Genomic DNA, 22,760 nt, shown 5'->3' on the forward strand with positions numbered 1-22,760 from the left:
TCAACAAATAACTATATATACAACAGTATAAATATTTCACTTGATAAATAGCTTTGGATTATTTTTAAAATCCAATATATGTACATAGAATATAAATCCAGCATCACAAAAATTACCATAGCAACTCTTTAGAAAATAATGCTCCTTAAGGCAACTCATTAAATTAGTTGTAGATCTATGTAACCGAGTATAAAAAAGTAAGGAAGGCTAAGTTCGGGTGTAACCGAACTTTATATACTCAGCGTGAGCTTCAATTGTACATTTCATTTCAGATAAGTTACTTTTCTACACAACATGTGGCACCGCCCGTTTAAAAAAAAAATGTCTCCCCATTTCATCTTACAATAAAACTTGATAAGTGAAATGTTATTGATTCAATTTATTCTAGTCTACGACCCTTTTAAACTTGTTTTATATAAAAGTGGGCGTGGTCTTTAACCGATCCCGTCCATTTTTACTAGAAATATTTTCTGCTATAAGGAAAATATGTGTACACAATTTCATTACGATATGTTAATTTTTCTTCGAGTTATGGTTCCCGAAATATAGAATATTGCTTAGTCATAAAAGGGGCGGTGCCACACCCATTTTTTAAAATTTGAAGTTTTTCTTCTTAGTGTTATAAATCCACTTGGGAAATGTAATTAAAAAAAATAAATGTAAGGCGCTATAACCTCCGAAGAGATCTAAGGCCGAGCTTCTCTTCCAATTTCCGTCGTGCTCCTCTTGATTTTCCCTACAAATTGACCGAACGGGACCTACATGTTTTATGCCGACTCCGAACGGCATCTGCAAGGCAGATGAGTTTTCACTGAGAGCTTTTCATGGCAGAAATACACTCGGAGCGCTTGCCAAACACTGCCGAGGGGCGACCCCGCTTAGAAAAATTTTCTTCTAATTGAAAAATCTTATTTCTAAAATTTGATGTTGCTTTGCCCGGGGTGTGAACCCAGGGCATACGGTGTGGTAGGCGGAGCATATTACCATCACACCACGGTGGGAAATGAAATACAATTGATATAAAGGTCTTTTTTGCAAATATATGGCTTATTTTATTCGTCCACAGCCCTTTTAAAAATCTTTTATATAAAAGTGGGCGTGGCCCTTAACCGATTTCGTTAATTTTTTTTTCAAAGCATTGCATAACAAAGGCAACGTCTCTGCCGAATTTTGTTACGATAAGTTTAACGATTTTTGATTTATGATTAATAATATTTGTAAAATTGATTTGATCACAAGTGGGCGGTGCCACACCCATTTACAAAAATTTTTCCACCTTTTTATCAAGAGTCTCAATATCAGTCCACATGTCAAATTTCAACATTCTAGGTGTATTATTTACTAAATAATCAGGTATTTGTGTTTTCCAGAGATTTATATATATAAAAAGTGGGCGTGGTTATCATCCGATTTCGCTCATTTTCAATACCAATCTATTCTGGGTCCAAATAAGCTCGTGTACGAAATTTGGTGAAGATATCTCAATATTTACTAAAGTTATCGTGGCGGCCACCGTGGTGTGATGGTAGCGTGCTCCGCCTACCACACCGGATGCCCTGGGTTCAAACCCCGGGCAAAGCAACATCAAAAATTTTAGAAATAAGGTTTTTCAATTAGAAGAAAATTTTTCTAAGCGGGGTCGCCCCTCGGCAGTGTTTGGCAAGCGCTCCGGGTGTATTTCTGCCATGAAAAGCTCTCAGTGAAAACTCATCTGCCTGGCAGATGCCGTTCGGAGTCGGCATAAAATCATGTAGGTCCCGTCCGGCCAATTTGTAGGGAAAATCAAGAGGAGCACGACGCAAATTGGAAGAGAAGCTCGGCCTTAGATCTCTTCGGAGGTTATCGCGCCTTATATTTATTTTTTTATTTATCGTGTTAACGGACGGACGAACGGACGGACATGGCTCAATCACATTTTTTTTCGATGCTGACGATTTTGATATATGGAAGTCTATATCTATCTCGATTCCTTTATACCTGTACAACCAACCGTTATCCAATCAAAGTTAATATACTCTGTGTGCAAAGCACGCTGAGTATAAAAATCCATACTACGAGCCTCTTTCTTATACATCCTCATCTGGAGTCCTTTTTCATAGGCGGAGGCATATACATACATATTTGATCACAAACAGAATTTTTAAATCATTAAAGGAAGCTTTTGTGGTAGTTGCTTTTTTTTGCAAGCGATCTTGAAAACAACGCTTCAATAACAATAACAATAGTCATCATCCGGTGGCAAAATCCTGATAAATAATCCAGACGAATCCAGATAAATAATTATGCATGTAAATACAACAACAACGATTTGAGCCAGATAAATCCAGATAGACGTCTGGTTCAATTTGTGAGCCAGATAATTTGTTAATTACTTCTTTTTAGTTTGGCAACGCTGCCTTTAATAAACCTAATTTTTCTAAAATAGATGTCGCTGCTTAGCCGTTCGCCGTATGAGTTAAATGAAAAACGGCGGACACATCTGCCTATCACATTTCACTTGTGCGAAAATTTCACGACATCTGCTTCTCAAGTCTCTCAATGATCCAGAGAATTCCCGTTAGAATTGAGCGTGAGCCGGAGCTGTAAAACTCACTGGATGACTGCAAATAGCTATGTAAACAATTTCAGCATTGCGGAACCATATAGGTGGTACAAGTTTATCAGCTAATTGGTACTTTTTTGTTGCTTTGACATTTCTTATTCCGACGCAGTACGTTTTTGACTCAACCAGAGAATTACATAAATAAAATACATGGAAGGCGTATGTTTGTTTGTATGTATGTCACTCTGCCGCCACGATTATAGTCTGTTATTTTCTTTTATCTGCATATTCGTACATACATTTCATTCGCGCGTTTACAATAGTGTCCTTTTTTGCCGACTGTTGCTAAAACGATTCCATTTCAAACCACTTAGCCAACTGAACTAAATTACTTTGTGTTGTTGATATCTATGCGATTCGCTTATCTACCTATCGTTTTATTTCCAATAGCTTTCAAAAAAAATCGGGTGATATAAAACGAACGATTTCGAGACCTGATACAATGAAAAAAAAAAAAAAACAAGTAAGGACGGGACGGTCTTCGGCTGTGCCGAAGACTTCATACCTTTCATTAGTGGGGCTGAACAATAATCTTATCCCGTTTGTAATCTGCAAATAATTGGATGTATAAGATAAGAAATATATAGTGAAAAGATCTACATACCTAAATGATTTTAAAGATAAATATAAAATAAAAAATGGCAAAAATCCCCCTTATCTGAACGATCGGTATGGGATATATATTATATATAGCTCCGATCGAAATAATTTTTACAGGAAATCTTCTATGATATATTAGAATATATCACAAAGTTTCACGTTTTTATATTCGAAACTAAGGGAGAAATGGCCAAAAATCTTTCTATCGGAATGATCGGTTGTATCGGATAGGTATTTACTATATACATATAGCTCCGATCAAAGTTATTTCCTCAGGAAATCTTCTATGATATATTAGAATAAATATCACCAAATTTAACGTTTTTATATTGGAAATTAAGGGAGAAATTGCCAAAAATCTTTCTATCTGAGCGATCGGTTGTATGGGATATATACTATATATAGCTCCGATCAAAGTGATTTTTTCAGCATATCTTCTAAGATATATTAGAATATATATCACCGAGTTTCACCTTTATACTTTCTAAATTGCGGCAGGAATGACCAAAATCGTCTTATCTGAACGATCGGTTGTATGGGAGATATATGTTATAGTGGTCCGATCCTACCGGATCCGACAAATGTCTAATATAATACAAAAATACATCCTTGTGCCAAATTTCATTGAGATATCTCAAAATTTGAGGGACTAGTTTGCGTTCAAACAGACGGACGGGCAGACGGACATGGCTATATCAACTCAGTTCGTCGCCCTGATCAATTCGGTATACTTATTGGTGAGTCTATTTTCTATATTTCTCAACGTTACAAACATCGGACCAAAGTTAATATACCATTTCATGTTCATGAAAGGTATGACAAGGTAGAGTTTTGCACTGCCTTTTCTCGAGTCTTGCCATGGAAGATTAGCGCATTCCATTATTTGCATGGAGGACCAGCTCAGTTCTATGTTTGCGTAGAAGGCTAAAGACCTCCGCAGACGAGTCGGCTCGTCATTGTATCGTACTCGTAGAAAACCTCAGATAGCGTAAGATTGTGTGTGGCACACATGGTTTTATATAGAGAAACCTATTCGACTCGTACCCTTCTTGTACTCTGACGAATACATATTCCTGCTTTACTACGACTATCGTACGTCGTCGTTATTTTCCTCATGCATGGTTGCTCACTTGTTGTTTTTTTGTGACTTCGAGGTTCGACTCGAGCTCTAAGCTACAAAAATAATTCTTATGACAATTATTGTTATGTATGTATATCATTTTTCTAATATTGAAAAATTTGATTTTTATTTTTGGAATAGAAGATAAAAAATATTTTTTTCAGACACCTGCCATAGCTGCGCAGATAGAAGGTTGCTAAGACTTTATCATAAGTAGGCTTTAGACACGCTGCGCTAAATAGCTGCACAGCCGTGGTGGGTTTGGCTGATATATTGCTACTTCTATTCTTCCTTACCAACCATATTTTACTAATTATTATCATAAAAAATGTTTTTCTGGCCTTGAGCTCGAATCGAACTTGGAATCCTTTATCAATAGGCCGACAAAACAATTTTCAAATTTTTTTTAAATTGGCATTGATAAAATTGAACTATTTTTGAACGTGTATAAAGATTGAAGAAAATTGTGGCATTTCCGAAGTACCTGGCGGTCGTCGAGGTTTGTTGCGTAGACCACTGCTCATAAGCAATAGAGAATTTTCAATCCTGCACGGTAGTCTGGGAGGGCTCTCTTAATGTATCTGATACATACCCTTCTCAAGTCTGCTTATCTCATTGGATTGAATTGTGGTTCCATAACAGAGCTCGTTGATTTTCTACAAATTTTGCTCCACGAGTCCAACGAATCGCTTGTAGCGCTTTTCAGTGCTCTCGCTCATGGCTCTTTTCTCCCTCTCTCCTCTTTGTTACAAGGTATCGGGAAGATTGTGTTGAAATACAGCCGAATATTCCCTGTGGTTACACAAATCGTATAAAAACCATAGTTCTCCTTAGTTACGGTCAGTAGAAGTATTGCGTTAAGTTATAGTAAAAACATGTGAGGATGACTCCTTGGACGGATAAGCTGACGGAAGGGGATGAATGGATAAACAATGCCAATTTTTTTTTCGGTTAGCTTCGACTATCGAAAAAAATCGTTTGACGTTACCACCGATCAAAACGATAGAGGCTACCGAAAAAATGGGTTTTTTTTCGTATAGTTTCCCCCGCAAAATGTCTCACTGGACCCGCCCCTGTATACAACAACCAAACCGTATCTTATAGTGGAATTACCAGGTGAAGTAAATAAAAAACAAGTGAGGACGGGACTGTCTTCGGCTGTGCCGAAGACTTCATACCTTTCATGAATGGGGCTGAACAAAAATCTTATCCCGTTCGTAATCTCCAAATAATCGGATGTATAAGATAAGAAATATATAGTCAACAGATGTACATACCTAAACGATTTTTAAGATAAATATACAATAAAAAATAGGTAGGTACTTTGTGTGAGGATGCAAAGCTTACGTTTTTTGTGGTCTGCATGTAAAATCTATGACTACGAATCACGAATTTCAACAATATATGACGTTAACGGAAGTATTTGATGAAATTTGAACCTTCTAGCCGTAAAAAAGGGGCAAAAATTGACAGTTTATATGGGGTATATAGTATATATACCACCGAACTCTATGATTTTTTCAGACAAAAATATATGCTATATACGTAAGTATTTGGTGAAATTTGAAGCTTCTAGCTGTTAAAATGGGGCTGGAATTGGGAAAATATATATATAAATACTATATATATACTATATATACCACCGATCTTTATGATTTTTTCAGACAACAATATATGCGATATACGTAAGCATTGAAATTTGAAGCCGCTAGCTCTTAAAATAGGGCAGTAATTACGAAAAGTTTCTTATCTGAAAAATCAGTTGTGGGGATATATACTATATATACGACCGATCTCATCCATTTTTTCAGACAACAATATGTGCTATATACGAAAATATATGGTGAAGTTTGAAGCTTCAATCTGATAAATTGAGGAAGATATGACAAAAATCCTCTTTTTCTGAAAAATCGGTTGTATGGAGGATATATGCTATAGTGGTTCGATCCGGCCGGTTCCGACAAATGTCTAATCGGACACCCAAATACACCCGCTCACAAAATTTTATCAAGATATCTCAAAAATTGAGGGACTAGTTGGCATACAAACAGACAGACGGACAGACGGACATGGTTAATCAACTCAGCTCTTCATCCTGATTATTTCGGTATACTTAATGGTGGGTCTATCTATTTTCCTTTAAGGACTTACAATTTTTAAATTCATGCCAAAGTTAATATACCGTTTCATTTTCATGAAAGGTATAAAAAATGGGAGTAGAAAAATAAATACCTTGCTATGAAAGCCATTACAGAAACGGGGTTTTTCAGCATATCGATGCCACCTAACAGCAATGCAAAAGGGAATATACAGGACCAGTGCGGTTCTACATTACTTTTAGCATCGAATAAAAATAAAAAAAATGCCACTTAAACTGTGATGAGCAGTAAAGTTCAATAGATGCGTCCAAAGTAAACTGACCTCAACTTCAACTGCAGTTGAAACTTTCATTGAAAAAGCGGACATAAAACGGAGATGTGTTATCCATTATTTAGTTTAACTTTACCAACTTTGCAGCACTTCAGTGGGTATCTGGTTCGATGAAAACTTTACAGTCACACTCGTGATCGTTATACTGTGAAATGTGTTTCCATCCCTAAAAATCCATTGTAATTTCCATTTAAAATAAATAAATGCAAGGCGCGATAATCACCAAAAAGATTTAAGGTCGAGCTTCTCTTTTAATTGCGTAGTGCTCCTGTTAAATTTTTCCTACAAAGTGGCTGGTCGGGAACCACATGTTTTTACTCTCGTACAGTTGAATTCATGATCTTACCAAGTTATTATTTACTTAACTATGTCAGGGGATATACAAGCCCCGCGGCAGTTGGACTAGAATCAGAAGAAGCTGATTCGAAGCTAGCCGGATTCATATATTTACACAGGGATGCACCTTAACGTTAAGCTAATCGTTTATCAAAAAATTTCCACCGTTTCTGTTGAAACACTTCGAAATATTATCGATAAAGAAATTATCAAGATAAATTGTATTTCGTTTTTAACCGAAACGAAAGGCTTTCGTTAACGTTAAAAACGTTAACAAAAACGTGATACTTTATGTTTGAATTGTGCTGGCAATGCTATAGCCATGGTGAAGCCGTAAGGTGGTAACAGCGAGCGGACATACACACAACAAACTCCATGTAATTTGTTTGTGTAATTCGTTGGTGGTAATGTCAAAAATACTCTGAGAAATGTTCGTACTGTCAAAATTCATGAGAAAAGTTGCAATCAGCTTGGCTAATGCTTTCACCTTTAATGACTCCGCCATCAATCAGCATAGTTTGAAATTTATTTATTTATTTATTTAAGTTCAGTCTACAGAATTTAATTCTTACAGACTAGATATAATACGCAGTTAATCAATTAAAAATAGTGTATAATTTTAATTTAAATATACTTATACTATCATTAAACTCAATAACGCTTGCATAGGTATTGCATAATCTAACGCTCCTAGCAATCGGCTCGTTCATGGCCTAATTAGTAGAGTGGAATGTGTCTACCAATAAGCGATTATTTCTTAAGTTACGAGGCGGGTCATATAAATTGACCAAATTAGATAAGTCGTCACAGTGTATGTTATTATTAATGACATTATAAATAAAAAGTATTGAGAAGTATATTCTCCTATCATATAGGGACTGCAAGCCCATTAGTTTCCGTCTACCAATATAAGAAGGAAGATTACCTTGCCACGGTAACTTTCTTAGAGCAAATTTCGTGAAAACTTTTTGAACTCTTTCGATTTTGTTTGAGTGGGTTTCATAGTATGGGCACCATATTAGAGAACAATACTCTAGTCTGCTTCGAACAAGAGATATGTAAAGAGCTTTTAAAGTGCAAGGATCTCTGAAATCCATTGAATTTCTTCTTATGAACCCTATCATAGAAAAAGCTTTTGATACTATTAAGTCAATGTGTTGAGAAAATGTTAGCTTTGAGTCGAAAATAACACCCAAATCTTTCATTTTGGTACTTCTAGCTAGAGCACAATTGTCTATATTGTAACTAAATATTATGTTGTTAGACTTCCTAGAGAAGGTGACAACACAGCATTTATTGATGTTCAGTTTGAGACAATTCAAAGTGCACCACTGATTCAGTGAATTGAGATCGACTTGTAACTTATGGCTATCACTTGCATCACGAACGGTACAAAAAAGTTTGACGTCATCCGCGAACATTAGGCACTTAGCGAATTTAAAGCAATTCGGTAGGTCGTTAATAAATAAAAGAAATAGCAGTGGTCCGCAGTGAGTACCCTGAGGTATACCTGACCACGCGTCGATAAATAGTCTTGAGGTTGTATTCCCTAACTTAATAAATAGTTTCCTGTTTGACAGAAAACTAGCGAAGAAATTAATGAGAATGCCACTAACTCCGTAACTTCGTAACTTCTGCAAAAGTATGGTATGACATACCTTATCGAAGGCTTTGGAGAAGTCTGTGTAAATCACATCAAGTTGTGCCTGCTTTCCGAACGCACCCACTATACTATTCGATAATAGGGTCAAGTTCGAACAGGTTGATCTTCCAGGAAAGAAGCCGTGTTGATCTTTAGAGATAAAATCCCGAACATGGTCAAATAACTTTGATTGGATTATGTAGTCGAACAATTTGGCCAGTGTCCCCTGTATAACGATAGGCCTATAATTACAAACATCATTACGATCACCAGACTTAAAGACCGGAACAATGTGACATAACTTCCACTGGTCGAGGAAAGTACCCTTATTGATACAATGCTGGAAAAGCTGGGATATGGGATTAGCTAAAGTATAGCAGCAACGCTTGAAAAATACAGGCGCAAATCCTTCGGAGTCATGTTTGGAGCTGGACTTTAGCGATGAAATAGCGGATAGTACATCCTCTTCGGCGATTGAAAAGGAGGTTATAAAAGGTAAAGGTATGGAATGAAATGTAGGCGATATAGGAATGCTATGATTCTCATAAACTTTCTGAAAAAACTTTGCAAACAAGTCGCAGGACTCGACAGTATTATCAGAGATAGCGCCATCATATTCCAAGTTCGTTGGGAATTCATTTGTTTTTCCTCCTGGAATCTATGAATTTCCAAAATCCTCTCGGATTGGACTTTAAATTCGTTTCAACGGTATACATATAGTGCCTAAATAAGAAGTTATGAAGATGATCATACTCCTTTCTTAAATGAATGAAGTTAAGACGATTGATTTCAGAACTATTATTCTTGAACTTCTTAAAAGCCTTATTCTTTTTATTTCTCAAGTTAGAGAGTCTTAGATTGAACCAAGGTGGCTTGTTTTTAGCTGCGCATCTTTTTAGGGGAACAAAATTAGAGATGGCTTCAGAAAAAATGGAACACAATATCTCGTAAGAAGTATTGGGACAGCCGGAATTTTTCAGAAACTCCCAATTGGAAGAGTGCAAAAAATTATTTATAGACTCATAATCGGCACTCATGTAATCACGCCGAGCTAGTGGTTCATCTTTTACGGTATCGAAACTATAAAACATAATACTAAGAAGAATAGCCTTATGATGAAAACTATTATTCAAAATTGGAGATAGACATTCATGGCATGATACTTTTAAATTATTAGTAACAAATATTAGATCTAGGATTTTATTATTGTCATTCTGAACTCCGTTACGTTGCAGGAAACCATGAGAGAGCAAAGTGCTTACGACATAGATTTCGACGCTGGAGCTGAGATTATGCGGTATTAAAGTTTTATTATGATTTTCCCAAGAGATATTGGGTAGATTAAAGTCGCCTAAGAAAATAATTTCATCACCAGACTTTAGAGAATTTGAGATTGCAATCACATTTTCTAAATGTTTTACATACATTTCTATATCACTACCAGGAGGAATATAAGAAACTAAAAGTATTAATGATTTGTTACTAGTAAATTTAACTCTAACACAGATTTGATCTAACAACACATCGGATAAATCAAGACTGATTGCGTTACTGCACAAATGTGCTCTTACAGCCAGTAAAACACCACCACCCTTCTCGTGCCCAGTAGCTAGAACATCCCGATCCTTTCGGTACACATTATAGTGATCATCGAAGTATTCGCTTGAAGATATGGCACAGTTTAGCCAAGTTTCAGTAATAGCCACGAAGTCATATTCATGCAATGATGTATCGCGACGAGTTTGGCCCGCTTTGGTGCGCATGCCACCAATAATATAAAGAGTATTTTGAGCTAATTGATACGTTGATATTTTGCGGCACCACAACATTTCTGTTATTGTTGCTGCCTCTCCCCGCTTTTGAAAAAATTTAAACGGCTGCACTGTTACATTGGCTGGCCAAATGTTAGAGCTTAAGAGCTTATCACAAAGTATAGGAGAGGTTCCAAGTTTAAAATTTACTCTTCTTAAAGAGTTAGTATCGATACCTCTTTTAATAAGCGCATTACAATATAAATTTGATGATTTTATTGAGGTATGCTTGGAGACGTATTCCACTATATCATTAGCAGTCACTGACGGTTTAAACGAAGCCAAGTGTAACCATTTTATGGGAGAGGAACAGCAAGTTCTTCGCTTAAATTGCTTCCAACAACAACTCTACGACTCTTTGCATTCTTTGTTGCGCTTTTCTCCCTATTTTTCTTAATGCCGAGATCGGCAGAGCTGGCATCAGCTGCATCACTATCACTCTTTCTCAAATTTTTGTTATGACTGTTAAGAGCTTTAGAGTACGCAGCATTAGCAGTAGCAGCGAAAGCAGCACCGGCGGCAGCAGCATCAGAATAAGAGCGAGGTGAAACATTCGGTGTGCTAGACGAGTTGGAGATAGCTTTAGAGCACGCAGCAGTAGCAGCACCGGCGGCAGCAGCACCAGAGTAATAATCAACATAAACGATTTGATTTCGTTTTGATATGGCAGAAAACGAAACAAAATCATTTCGTTAATTTGACGTTCTTTATCGTAACGAAATGATATCGGTTCGTTGGTTAAGCATGCCTGTATTCACATTACAATCTATAACTGTAATATTCCTCTTATCTTAGTGGTCCGGTTTTTAGGGCAAAACAACAACAGTAAGTTAACATTGTTTGTAACTATACCATACATAATCTTGTGTGTGCGAAGTTCTCACATAAATAAGGTATAATACGATAGTTTTGGTGGCCTTGTTGTAGGAATGGCAAAAACATTCTTAGAAAGTCTTCAATAGCGATGCACAGTGGAAAATCCTTCGTTGGTTATGACGTGAATAAATATAGGATGTTTTAACAAAGACCTGTTTAAATTTTTTCGGGTACAAATTAACAATCTTATATAGTGGAAACATCAACAATATGGACGTAATAGTTTAGCACGTCCTCAATTATGGAAGCCAACAGCAAAGATACCCAAAAGATGAATTAAATCCAGTAAAGGCCCATCGATATTCTCCTAATAATTTATGTGAAAAAAGGCTCTAAAAGTGGCATATGTTCTCCTGAAAAATGCAATATACAACACTTTTTTCGGGGAAAATATTGGTAAAAAGTTTTCAGATAGCCGAATGATAGAACAAAGAAGAATTTAAAGCAAGACAATTAACCGCTTATTCCATCTGGTTATTCCACCATGCAGTAACCCATATTTAAAACGAGACGCATCCCTAAAAGCAAAATGAAATAAAAAAATGTTAAGCACCTCCTTTATATAAATTAACAAAAATCAGCGAAAAATTTCTCCTTATTTATATAAAGACATATTCTTGCTAAACTTTGATTTTTAAATTTTGACATAGAAACTGCAAAAATATTTATGAGAAGTAAAAATATAAAAGTGGAGCGCACATTACTTGGATTGGAAAGTTGGTTTAATGTGAAAATGTGCTAAGTCACTTTTTTTGAAAAATTGTATTTAATACAGTTTTAAAACTGAATTCACAATACATCGGCCACAAAAAAAAAAAAAAAAAAAAAATTAAATTTTTCATTTTTACGTGCTGTGGGCAATGATGTATAAATGTTCTAAGTCAACCTGTCAATAATATTAATCTGAATTACTAGTAATTTCTTTGTGCGCGCATTTTATTTATTTATTTAATTCATTCAGTCTAAAATACATGCTTTGTTGCTGTTGTTGTATTAACGATAAAGACACTCCCCGAAGGCTTTGGGGAGTGTTCCCGATGTTGATGGACCTTTGCCGGATATAGATCCGGTACGTTCCGGTAACAAAGCACTATTAAGGTACTACTAGCTCGATCATCTCGGGAACGATTTATATGACTACATTAAACCTTTTAGGCCATACCGCCCTCCCCGCCCCCTAGTTCCATGAGGAACTTGGGGTCGCCAGAGTTTCGGCTGTCAATGAAACAGGATTCGCCACGGTTAGGTGAGTTCACAATTGAGTTGGAGAAGCTATATATTGTGCTGGCAACCCCTTGAAATTGCATTTACCCAATTGAGACATGCCTTTGGTGTATGATAAATGCTTTGCGCTGACTATAATCTACTTCAATTGTTACATGTCGATAACTACATGCTTTCTTACAGACTAGTTAAAAATAGAAAACAATTAAAGCTTAAACCTATATAAGCTGTTATTAAAATTAATAACACTACTGAATCGATTTGCTAGATGTATAGTCCTGGTTATAGGTTCATTCATAGCATAATTCGTTTTATGAGTTATTTCGATAAATAATCTATTATGCCGAAGATCACGCAGTGGAACATATTGTAACGAATTTGCTGCAAATCCTCTTATTTGCAACCCTCTGCTAAGTTCGTATCGCTAAACTGTTGAATAAATAACTCCAATATGTAATAATGCAAAATGGCCTTTATTCAAGTACTTCACAATAACACTTGTACTTTGCAACGAATAGCTTACTTAATAACCAAACTGATTGACAGCTCAAATGAAACTCTACTATTTAAAATAATACTGCTATAGCTCGCTAGATAGCGCTTAATCCAAATCTCAAATCAAACTGAATTACTTCTTACTCGCCTGCCCCGCTTTTATAGTTTACGCTGCATACTTCTAGGCTCTTCGGTTTCCAGAACTTACTAGTTATTGCTCTCTCTTGTGACAACTCAGATAAGATATATGCATGTGTTTGTGCATTGCCGCTCCGCTGCTCGTATACGTACATATGTGCAGACGCAATTATTTATTCGTTTATGTAGATACATAATGATTGAATTATTGATGTGAATGTTTGTAGGTTACAGTCTCTCGCGCATACATAGGCGTATAAGTAAATGCATCTGTGTGTGACTTATTTCGGCTGCCTTATATATGTGTATACATGATTTGATTATTGACGTAAATACTGCTTATCGTGGCCTTAGATCGCCTTAGTGATGGGATAACTTAGTGATGCTAATATCCGTGACACTGCCCTCCACCTAAGTCTGATCGTCCCGGTCAGACAAATCTCTCGATCTAAACGTTGCCAGCCTTTCCAAATGGACCACTTTCATTTTGGTTCGTGGTTTACCGATGGTTTGTATGCGGTACACTACATCGTTGATCCGTTTTACAACTTTGTATGGGCCTTCCCAATTACACTGCAATTTCGGGGACAAACCTTTTTTACGTTGTGGGTTGTATAACAGAACCAAATCTCTTTCCTGAAAACCTTCTGAATTAATTGCTTTATCATATCTGGCTTTCATCTTGTTACTCATAATCTTTGTTCGTTGCCTTATCAGATCATGTATTTCTCTTAGCTCTTCTTCCAAATCACTAGTGGATTTCCTGACATTTCTATCCGCATTGGCATCTATCCCAAACTTCAAATCAGCTGGCAGTCTAAGGTCATTGCCAAAATTACTGTTGCAGGGGTTTGGCCCGTTGTCTCATGCACTGCTGATCGGTAAGCCATCAAGAATAATGGTATGCGGGTATCCCATTCTTTATGGTACTTGTCTACTACTTTCCTTAAGTGCTCCTCCAATGTTCTATTGAATCGATTTACCATACCATCGGATTGAGGATGCAATGCAGTTGTCCGTGTTTTTCGAATGCCCAATGACTTACACATTTCCTGGAACTCAGCTGATTCAAAATTCCTGCCTTGGTCAGAATGTAACTCCATTGGTACACCATACCTTGCAACCCATTCGTTTTTAACCACTTCTGCTACTGTTTCGGCTTCTTGGTTTGGGATTGGGTATATCTCTGGCCATTTACTGAAATAATCCATAACCACCAGTACGTATTTGTTTCCGCGGTTGCTAGTAGGAAATGGACCTGCGATATCCATGGCGATCCTTTCAAATGGCGCACCTGAGTTATATTGCTTCATCTGGCCATGACCTCGTGTTCTGGGCCCTTTCGTTCTGCTGCAAACCTCGCAGTTCGCAATCCACTCAGTGACCGACTGACGGCAACCAACCCAATAGAATCTCTGTTTAATCTTCTCGAGCGTCTTCGTGATTCCAAGATGACCTCCGCTTGGATCATTATGCAGCTCGCTGAGCACGTCAGGAATCCTCTTTCTGGGAACAACTATCAGTTTATTCTTGTATTTACCATCCTCACTCTCCCATACTCGATGAAGGCAACCGGATATCAATTCTAAACTGTTCCACTGTGCCCAATATGACTTCGCAATGGGACTCGCTGCTGACATCTCTTCTCTGTTTTGTCTTTCATTTCGTTCGAGCCCTTGCATAACACGTGACAGATCTGCATCTTCTAGCTGGCACTTTCTTAGCTGTTCCTTGTCCCATTCATCTGTACATGTTATATTCATTAGCCGGACATCTATAATGTCTTCTTTAGCCTCGGCTTTTGAAAAGTGCTTGCATTCCAAACTACATGGTCTTCGTGACATTGCATCAGCATTTCCATGGGTACTACCTTTTCGATGCTCAATGGAAAAGTCGTAGCTTTGTAGTCGTTCGATCCACTGTGCCAATTGTCCTTCCGGATTACGGAACTGCAGAAGCCATTTCAACGCTGCGTGATCTGTCCTGACACGGAATCGCTGGCCGTAGAGGTATTTGTGAAAATGCTTAATGCACTCTACCAATGCCAACAGCTCTCTCCGCGTAACACAGTAGTTCCTCTCTGGTTTTCCAATCGAACGGCTGTAATATGCAACTACCTTCTCCTGTCCATCGACCAGTTGTGATAAAACGCCTCCTATAGGATATCCACTCGCATCTGTATCTAGAATAAATGTTGCTCCTGGAATCGGATATGCTAACATTGGGGCAGTGCATAAACGCTCCTTCAATGTTTGGAAAGCCACTTCTTGCTCCTTCTTCCATTCAAAAGCTTTGTTTTTTCTTGTAAGCTCATGGAGGCTATGGGCTACGCTGGAAAAATTTGATACAAATCGGCGGTAATATGTGCACAGCCCAAGAAAACTTCTCAATTCATGTAGGTTCTGTGGTCTTGGCCAATCCTTTACTGCCTCTATCTTTTCATTCGCTGTACAGACACCTTCTGTAGTTACCTTGTGGCCCAAATAACTTACTTCCTTTTTAAACAGCGTACACTTTTTGGGACTTAACTTCAGACCAGCGCCAGCTATTCTCTGGAAAACTTCCTCCAAGTTCTTAAGATGTTCATCAAAACTCTTGCCCAATACGATGATGTCGTCCAGGTACACCAAGCATGTTTTCCAATGTAGTCCTTTCAGTACCTGGTCCATGAGTCTCTCAAAAGTAGCTGGTGCATTACAAAGTCCAAAAGGCATCACTGTAAATTGCCAAAGACCATCACCGACACTGAAGGCTGTTTTCTCTTTATCTTCCTCCTTCACCTCAACTTGCCAATAGCCGCTTTTCAAGTCCAGTGTGGAAAACCATTTCGTACCAGATAGCGAGTCCAGAGTGTCATCAATTCTTGTCAATGGGTAGCTATCCTTTTTCGTAACGTCATTCAACTTCCGGTAGTCCACGCAAAACCTCATTTTTCCATCTTTCTTCTTTACAAGTACTACCGGTGAGCTCCATGGACTAGCTGATGGTTCGATGACGCCGCTGTCACTCATTTCTTGTATGATTTGACTCACAACTTCCCGCTTCGCTAGTGGAACACTACGTGGAGCTTGACGGATCGGCCTCGCATCTCCAGTGTCAATTTGATGTTTCACAACATTGGTGCGGCCTGGTTTGGAACCATCCTGGTCAAATATGTTCGCGTATTTTATGAGCAGTTGTTTTGCCTTACTCTGATAGGCTTCCTCTAGCCCATGCGTCCATGCCGTGATATCATTTGAAAGATCAGTATTACTAGATGAAACGTTTTCCTGGAACTGTTCACAGTTAATAACTACTTCGGCCTCTTGGCATCTTCCCAAAATAGCTCCTTTGGTCAAATTGAATGGTGACTTGAACTCATTGAGTACTCTTGTCTAAGTGGCACATCCATGTTCTTATATCGCATCGTCTTGCTTTGCATATCGATTTTGATGCCTTGGTTGATTAAGAAGTCCACTCCAATTATGATTTCATCAACAATACCTGCCACTATAAAATTGTGAAGTACCGTGACGTTCCCAATTGCTACTTCACATTCTACTTCTCCAATTGCCTGGGTGTCTTCTCCAGTGGCTGTACGCAATATTGCTCCATGCAATGGTTTTATCTTCTTGTTGACTAAATCCGCTCGAATGATGGAATGAGATGCACCCATATCTACAGTCAGTAAACGTTCCTTTCCATCCACATGTCCTCCGACAGTAAGATTGCTCGACCTTCTTCCAATTTGTGAGATAGAGATTATGGGGCATTCAATTGAGGGAGTCAACTGTCGCCCCTTGCTGCTGACTCGCTTTAGTTTAACGATTGATTTGTCTTGGAGATTTGCTCATCTCCTTCTGCTCTGCGTTTACGACCACCCACATTGTTGGAACTGTTAGGGTTGGTGTTGCAATAATGCGCAATAGGCCCTGGCTTTCCACACTTAAAGCATTTGACTGCATCATTATTCTTCTGCTGCGTACCCTTCAATGCTTCCAAAATTGCGTCTACCCAGTCTGGCTTTTCCACTTCCACGCGATGAGCTTTGTACGCTGGCTTACTCAAAAGTGAGGCTGTTTCCTGAGTCAGTGCATGCGATACCGTTTCAGCAAACGTTATTTTTGGATTCGCATAAGTAGCCCGCTTCGTTTCCACATCCCGTATGCCATTTATGAAGCCCTGGATTTTTACCCTTTCAGTGTATTCCACGGGTGCGTCTGCATTTGCAAGATGAGCCAATCTTTCAATATCTGAAGCAAACTCCTGCAATGTCTCATTTGCTTTTTGGTAGCGGTTTTGCAACTCAATTTCGAATATCTGTTTCCTATGCTCGTTTCCGTAACGGCTCTCTAAAGCGCTCATCAATGTTTCGTAGTGGTTCCGCTCATACTCTGGGATGGTCTGTAAGATTTCCGCGGCAGGCCCTTTCAGTGCCACGAACAGAGCTGCAACTTTATCTTCAGCATTCCATTGGTTCACTGCTGCGGTCTTCTCAAACTGTAGCTTAAAGACCTGAAAAGGAACAGAACCGTCAAAGGATGGTGTTTTTACTTTTGGATTACTCGTTGAAACTGCTGGGCGATTTAGTTGCAACTGCTCGATACGTCCTCTCAAAGCATCCACCTCGGCCTCGATTTTTTCTTCAAACTGTAAAATTTTTGTATCTTGCGCCTCCAACTTCGAGGAAATACGTCCTTCTTGCTCTTCCAGTTGAGCAGAGATCTGCGCTGATATTTGTGCCGACATTTCGGATATTCGTGCCTCTTGTGCTTCAATCTTCGATGTTATACGGTTCTCCTGCGATTCCAGTTGAGATGACATATACGTTTTCTGTTCTTCCAGTTGTGATGCCATATATGTCTTCTGCTCTTCCAGTTGTGATGACATTTGTGACGACATTGATGCTACTGTCGATGTTTGTGCAGATATTGCAGCCAATATCATGTTCAAGTCTGTGCTGGTAACCGTCTGCGATGTTTCGTTTTTCTCTTCAATTTTTGTTGTCTCCTCGCCATCAAGATGAAAGACATACTCTTCCACATCAATTCCTTCTGCTTCCATTGCCTCTCTTAGCCGTGCCTGAAGTTCGTGTTTAACGCCGCTTGTATTCAATGCACGGTTCTCCAACTCCTTCTTTAGTTGCTGGATCTTTAATTCACTGAACTTTGCCATGTCCTTGTTGTCCTCTGGAATTTATTCAACAATCCCACTTCTGACACCAATAGTAACGAATTTGCTGCAAATCCTCTTATTTGCAACCCTCTGCTAAGCTCGTATCGCTAAACTGTTGAATAAATAACTCCAATATGTAATAATGCAAAATGGCCTTTATTCAAGTACTTCACAATAACACTTGTACTTTGCAACGAATAGCTTACTTAATAACCAAACTGATTGACAGCTCAAATGAAACTCTACTATTCAAAATAATACTACTATAGCTCGCTAGATAGCGCTTAATCCAAATCTCAAATCAAACTGAATTACTTCTTACTCGCCTGCCCCGCTTTTATAGTTTACGCTGCATACTTCTAGGCTCTTCGATTTCCAGAACTTACTAGTTATTGCTCTCTCTTGTGACAACTCAGATAAGATATATGCATGTGTTTGTGCATTGCCGCTCCGCTGCTCGTATACGTACATATGTGTAGACGCAATTATTTATTCGTTTATGTAGATACATAATGATTGAATTATTGATGTGAATGTTTGTAGTTTACAGTCTCTCGCGCATACATAGGCGTATAAGTAAGTGCATCTGTGTGTGACTTATTTCGGCTGCCTTATATATGTGTATACATGATTTGATTATTGACGTAAATACTGCTTATCGTGGCCTTAGATCGCCTTAGTGATGGGATAACTTAGTGATGCTAATATCCGTGACAATATGAAATGAACAAAGTAGATAAATCAGAGCAATTTATGCTCAAGTAATGCAAAGCCTGAAGACCAAGCAATTTGTGACTGCTGGTATATGATGTGAGGCCGTCTAGCTAGTGAAGCATACGGCAATTTTGTAAACATTTTTGGAACTTTCTGAATTTTATAGGAGTTAGATTCATAGAAAGGATTCCATATTATTGAGCAATATTCAATACCACTTCTGACCAAGGATATATAAAGTGCCTTCAACGTCATAGGGTCCTTAAAGCCACTGGTGTTACGTCTACTGAACCCAACCATTGCAACAAATTTTGAAACAACGAAATCAATGTGACTAGAAAAAGAGAGTTTGGAGTCAAAAATTACAACCAAATCTTTACTCTCTTGACAAAGATTAAGAGATTTTGCATTTAGTTTGTAGATTAAGTATGTGGCAGTTGTCTTTATGGAATAAGACACAACACAGCATTTGTTTGAATTTAAAAATAAGTTATTGTCTGCGCACCACCCGCAAAAGAGTCCAGATCAGAACCCAACCCAAATTGAATTTGCTGCGTGAAAACCTAACCCGATTTCCAATTTTTGTTCTGCGTGATATTTAGATTTGATGCTTTCACACATGCTTTACATTGTCGCAACGCATGCTTATTTGGGTTAGGGCAAAAAACGCCGGTTGTTTTCGTGCGCTAAAAAAACGCAGTGCGGTTTTATTAGGTTGGCATGTAAGCGTACCATTATGCTTTCACAGACAAAATGTGAACTACCTAGCATGGCTCAATTATATGGTTGGCTCATAACATCAGCTGATTTTATTTTTTTCATTTCACTGGAATAGGGATTGTCAAACGCAGATGCCAAACGCAAAATCTAAAATCTAACCAACACATTGACAATTATTTACAATTTCTTATTAAAACATATTTTCACATCATTTTGAGTTATTTTTTTAGTAAATCCATTTCGCATTATTTCACTACACCCACTAACACCAACACGTAGACTTTGACAATCTGAACAAAGGTATGTAGTTGCTCTAGAGATGAGCTAACCATATAGTTGAACCATGCTACCTAGTTTTGCTAACGAAGTTCGACTTAAGCCCACATTGCCACGTCAACAAACTTATGTTTTTGGAATTTTTATTCAACTATCAATATTTAATGGATAAATATTTACAGAGCTGTTAAAAAAAAGTGAGTTGCACTCAAATTCCAACCTTCGCATACGCTAAAACTGTAGTGTATAAAGTAGCATGGAATCATAAGAAATAACCGCCTGAGTCTTATGTAGAAGTATGGGAGTTGAATACAACGAAAATGCTTCATCCAGAAAGTGAAGGAGAGTAGTGCTTTCAAAACTCTGACCTCTTAAGTAGGGAAAACACCCTGCAAACCCTTGCTATGCAATTTATTTCAACCCCCTCCAGCATTTTTTAAATTCTTTTTGCCCTGGATACAATATATGTATTTATACTCCGTTTCTATGCTTAGTAGAATTTACACCTGCCCCCATATTCCAATTTGCCTGACGCACAGCCACCCAACCGAATGAACTGGACGAAGCATCTGACCGACATAAAACGAAGAAATAATTTTAAGTTTGAATCTAAAAAAGGATTCTTGATATCCGTAATTTATCATTAAGAAATCATTCAAATGAAGTCATATAATTAAAACGTTAATTTTAACATTTTAATACACTCTTTATAATTTAAAGTTTGTGTAAATAAACATATTGGTTTGTGAAATCGTACGTACATGTTTTATTTCTACAGATATTTTTGGCGATGGAGTTTTAGCGTTGGCGCAGGTTGGTATTTGGGGGCTGGAAGCAGTAAGTTAAAAAACTTCAAAACTAAGGTAAGATGCACACGAGGCATAGCTTCATAGACGCGTACAAGATATGACATGTACATTAGACTGGGTTGATTTATTAACCGATATGGCGCCATCGATTTTTCTATAGGATTTGGGCTCAGGAAAAATAAGTTCCACTACGCATACCCAAAAAATAATTTTCGAGCCTGCAAAATTTTATTTTTTTTTTTTTTACTTTTTTCGACTTTGATTTTTAAGGTGCTTTCATGACCTACTAAAAAAATTTTCATTTGATTGTAAAATTTTCATGTATACCCTGTCCGACCCAAAATTGTCCACTAAAAACGGGTCAAACAGGGTATACATATGAACATTTTTTTAATAGGTCATGCATATATGTAATACTCCTATATTGCTAATAGAAAATGCTCGCAATAAGTTTTAAATTCGAAATCAAAAAAAAAACAGCCTACAAAGTTTTTGAGATTGTAGCAGCAAAAGTGTGACAAAGAAAATTTTAATGTAGGTACATTCGATTATTGAATACAAAAACAAAAACCTTTAAACAGCAATATATCGGCACTCTGATGTTTTGGAATGTGCCTCGCCTTTTGTAGCAATATAGGATTACATATATGATGACATGAAAAAACCTTAAAAATCGAAGTCGAAAAAAGTGAAAAAAAATGAAATTTCGCAGGCTCGAAAATAATTTTTTTAGGTATGCGTAGTGGAACTTTTTTTCCTGAGCCCAAAACCTATCGAAAAATCGATGGCGCGATATCGGTTAACTTTCGTCCATACAAATCGACCTACCCTAATATACATAGCTTTGACAAAGACGGTAGAATACCAAAAATGTTGCATGCGCGAAAAATAGTATGAAGCAAGCTTCACAAAATTGTATAGGATTTTCTCACTCATTATTTAAGAATTATTTGTAAATTTTTTATTCAACTTATCTGTTCAACATTTTATAATTCCATATATTTTGACCTGACAAATGTATCGTTTTTCAGGCATGGCTTAAAAAAATGTACGCGGTTAAAAGATCGAGTATAAAATTAAAAACTGTTTTGGACTACAAATACGACTGAACCAGATTTGGTTTGGTTTGAAACTTTTCAAATGCTCACAAAAATTAGACGTAAGGCACTAATACGTAAGGCACTACCTTTTGTCCACAAGCTGCGCAAGGAGCACTGGTTTAAATGTGGACGAACATGCGAGTGATCTATTGACCAACTTGTGTAGAAGGGAAAGAACATAAATATCAACGATTTCGCGTTTGCGATTTTTGGGAGTGACAGAGGGGCAAATCTATCAAGAACACATCTAAAGAACATATAAAGAACGCCGGCGATATTGCAATAAGTGACATGGGTATTTTATACCAACGCAATATGCCAATTCTTCGGAAGGTGATTACATATTGCTACAACGTCCGTATGTATATAAGTTGGAGGTCCTGCTTCGACTTCCTAATTCAAGATGGTCTTTAAAAATGTGCAAATGTGTCTAGGAAGGAAATTTGATTTTTTCCAGCTTTTTAATCTTTTGATTAAAAAAATGGAACGTATAGAATCAGTGTTGGGTAACAAAAACCGCAGTATAGGATTAGTGTTGGGTAAGAATAAACTCAAACAATCACGAACAAGCACAAAATAAAATGCCAAATAAATAAATATTTTCCGTTATTTCATTTGTTTTACTAATTTTAATTCAAAATTTTAATATCAGAACATTTTTTTGGATTTAAACTTGATTTTGTATTAACAAATTCAATATTTAGTGCGTTTGA

General features: G+C 37.5%; 1 protein-coding gene across 7 annotated transcripts in view; it reads right to left on the reverse strand.

The window, feature by feature from the left end:
• The window catches only part of CanA1 (Calcineurin A1), a 191,280-nt gene that overhangs the window by 164,516 nt on the left and 4,004 nt on the right, over positions 1–22,760 (reverse strand). The gene's annotated exons all lie outside the window — the stretch shown is intronic.

The sequence above is a fragment of the Eurosta solidaginis genome, chromosome 1, assembly GCF_040869045.1.
Source record: "Eurosta solidaginis isolate ZX-2024a chromosome 1, ASM4086904v1, whole genome shotgun sequence".
NCBI classification, from domain to species: domain Eukaryota; kingdom Metazoa; phylum Arthropoda; class Insecta; order Diptera; family Tephritidae; genus Eurosta; species Eurosta solidaginis.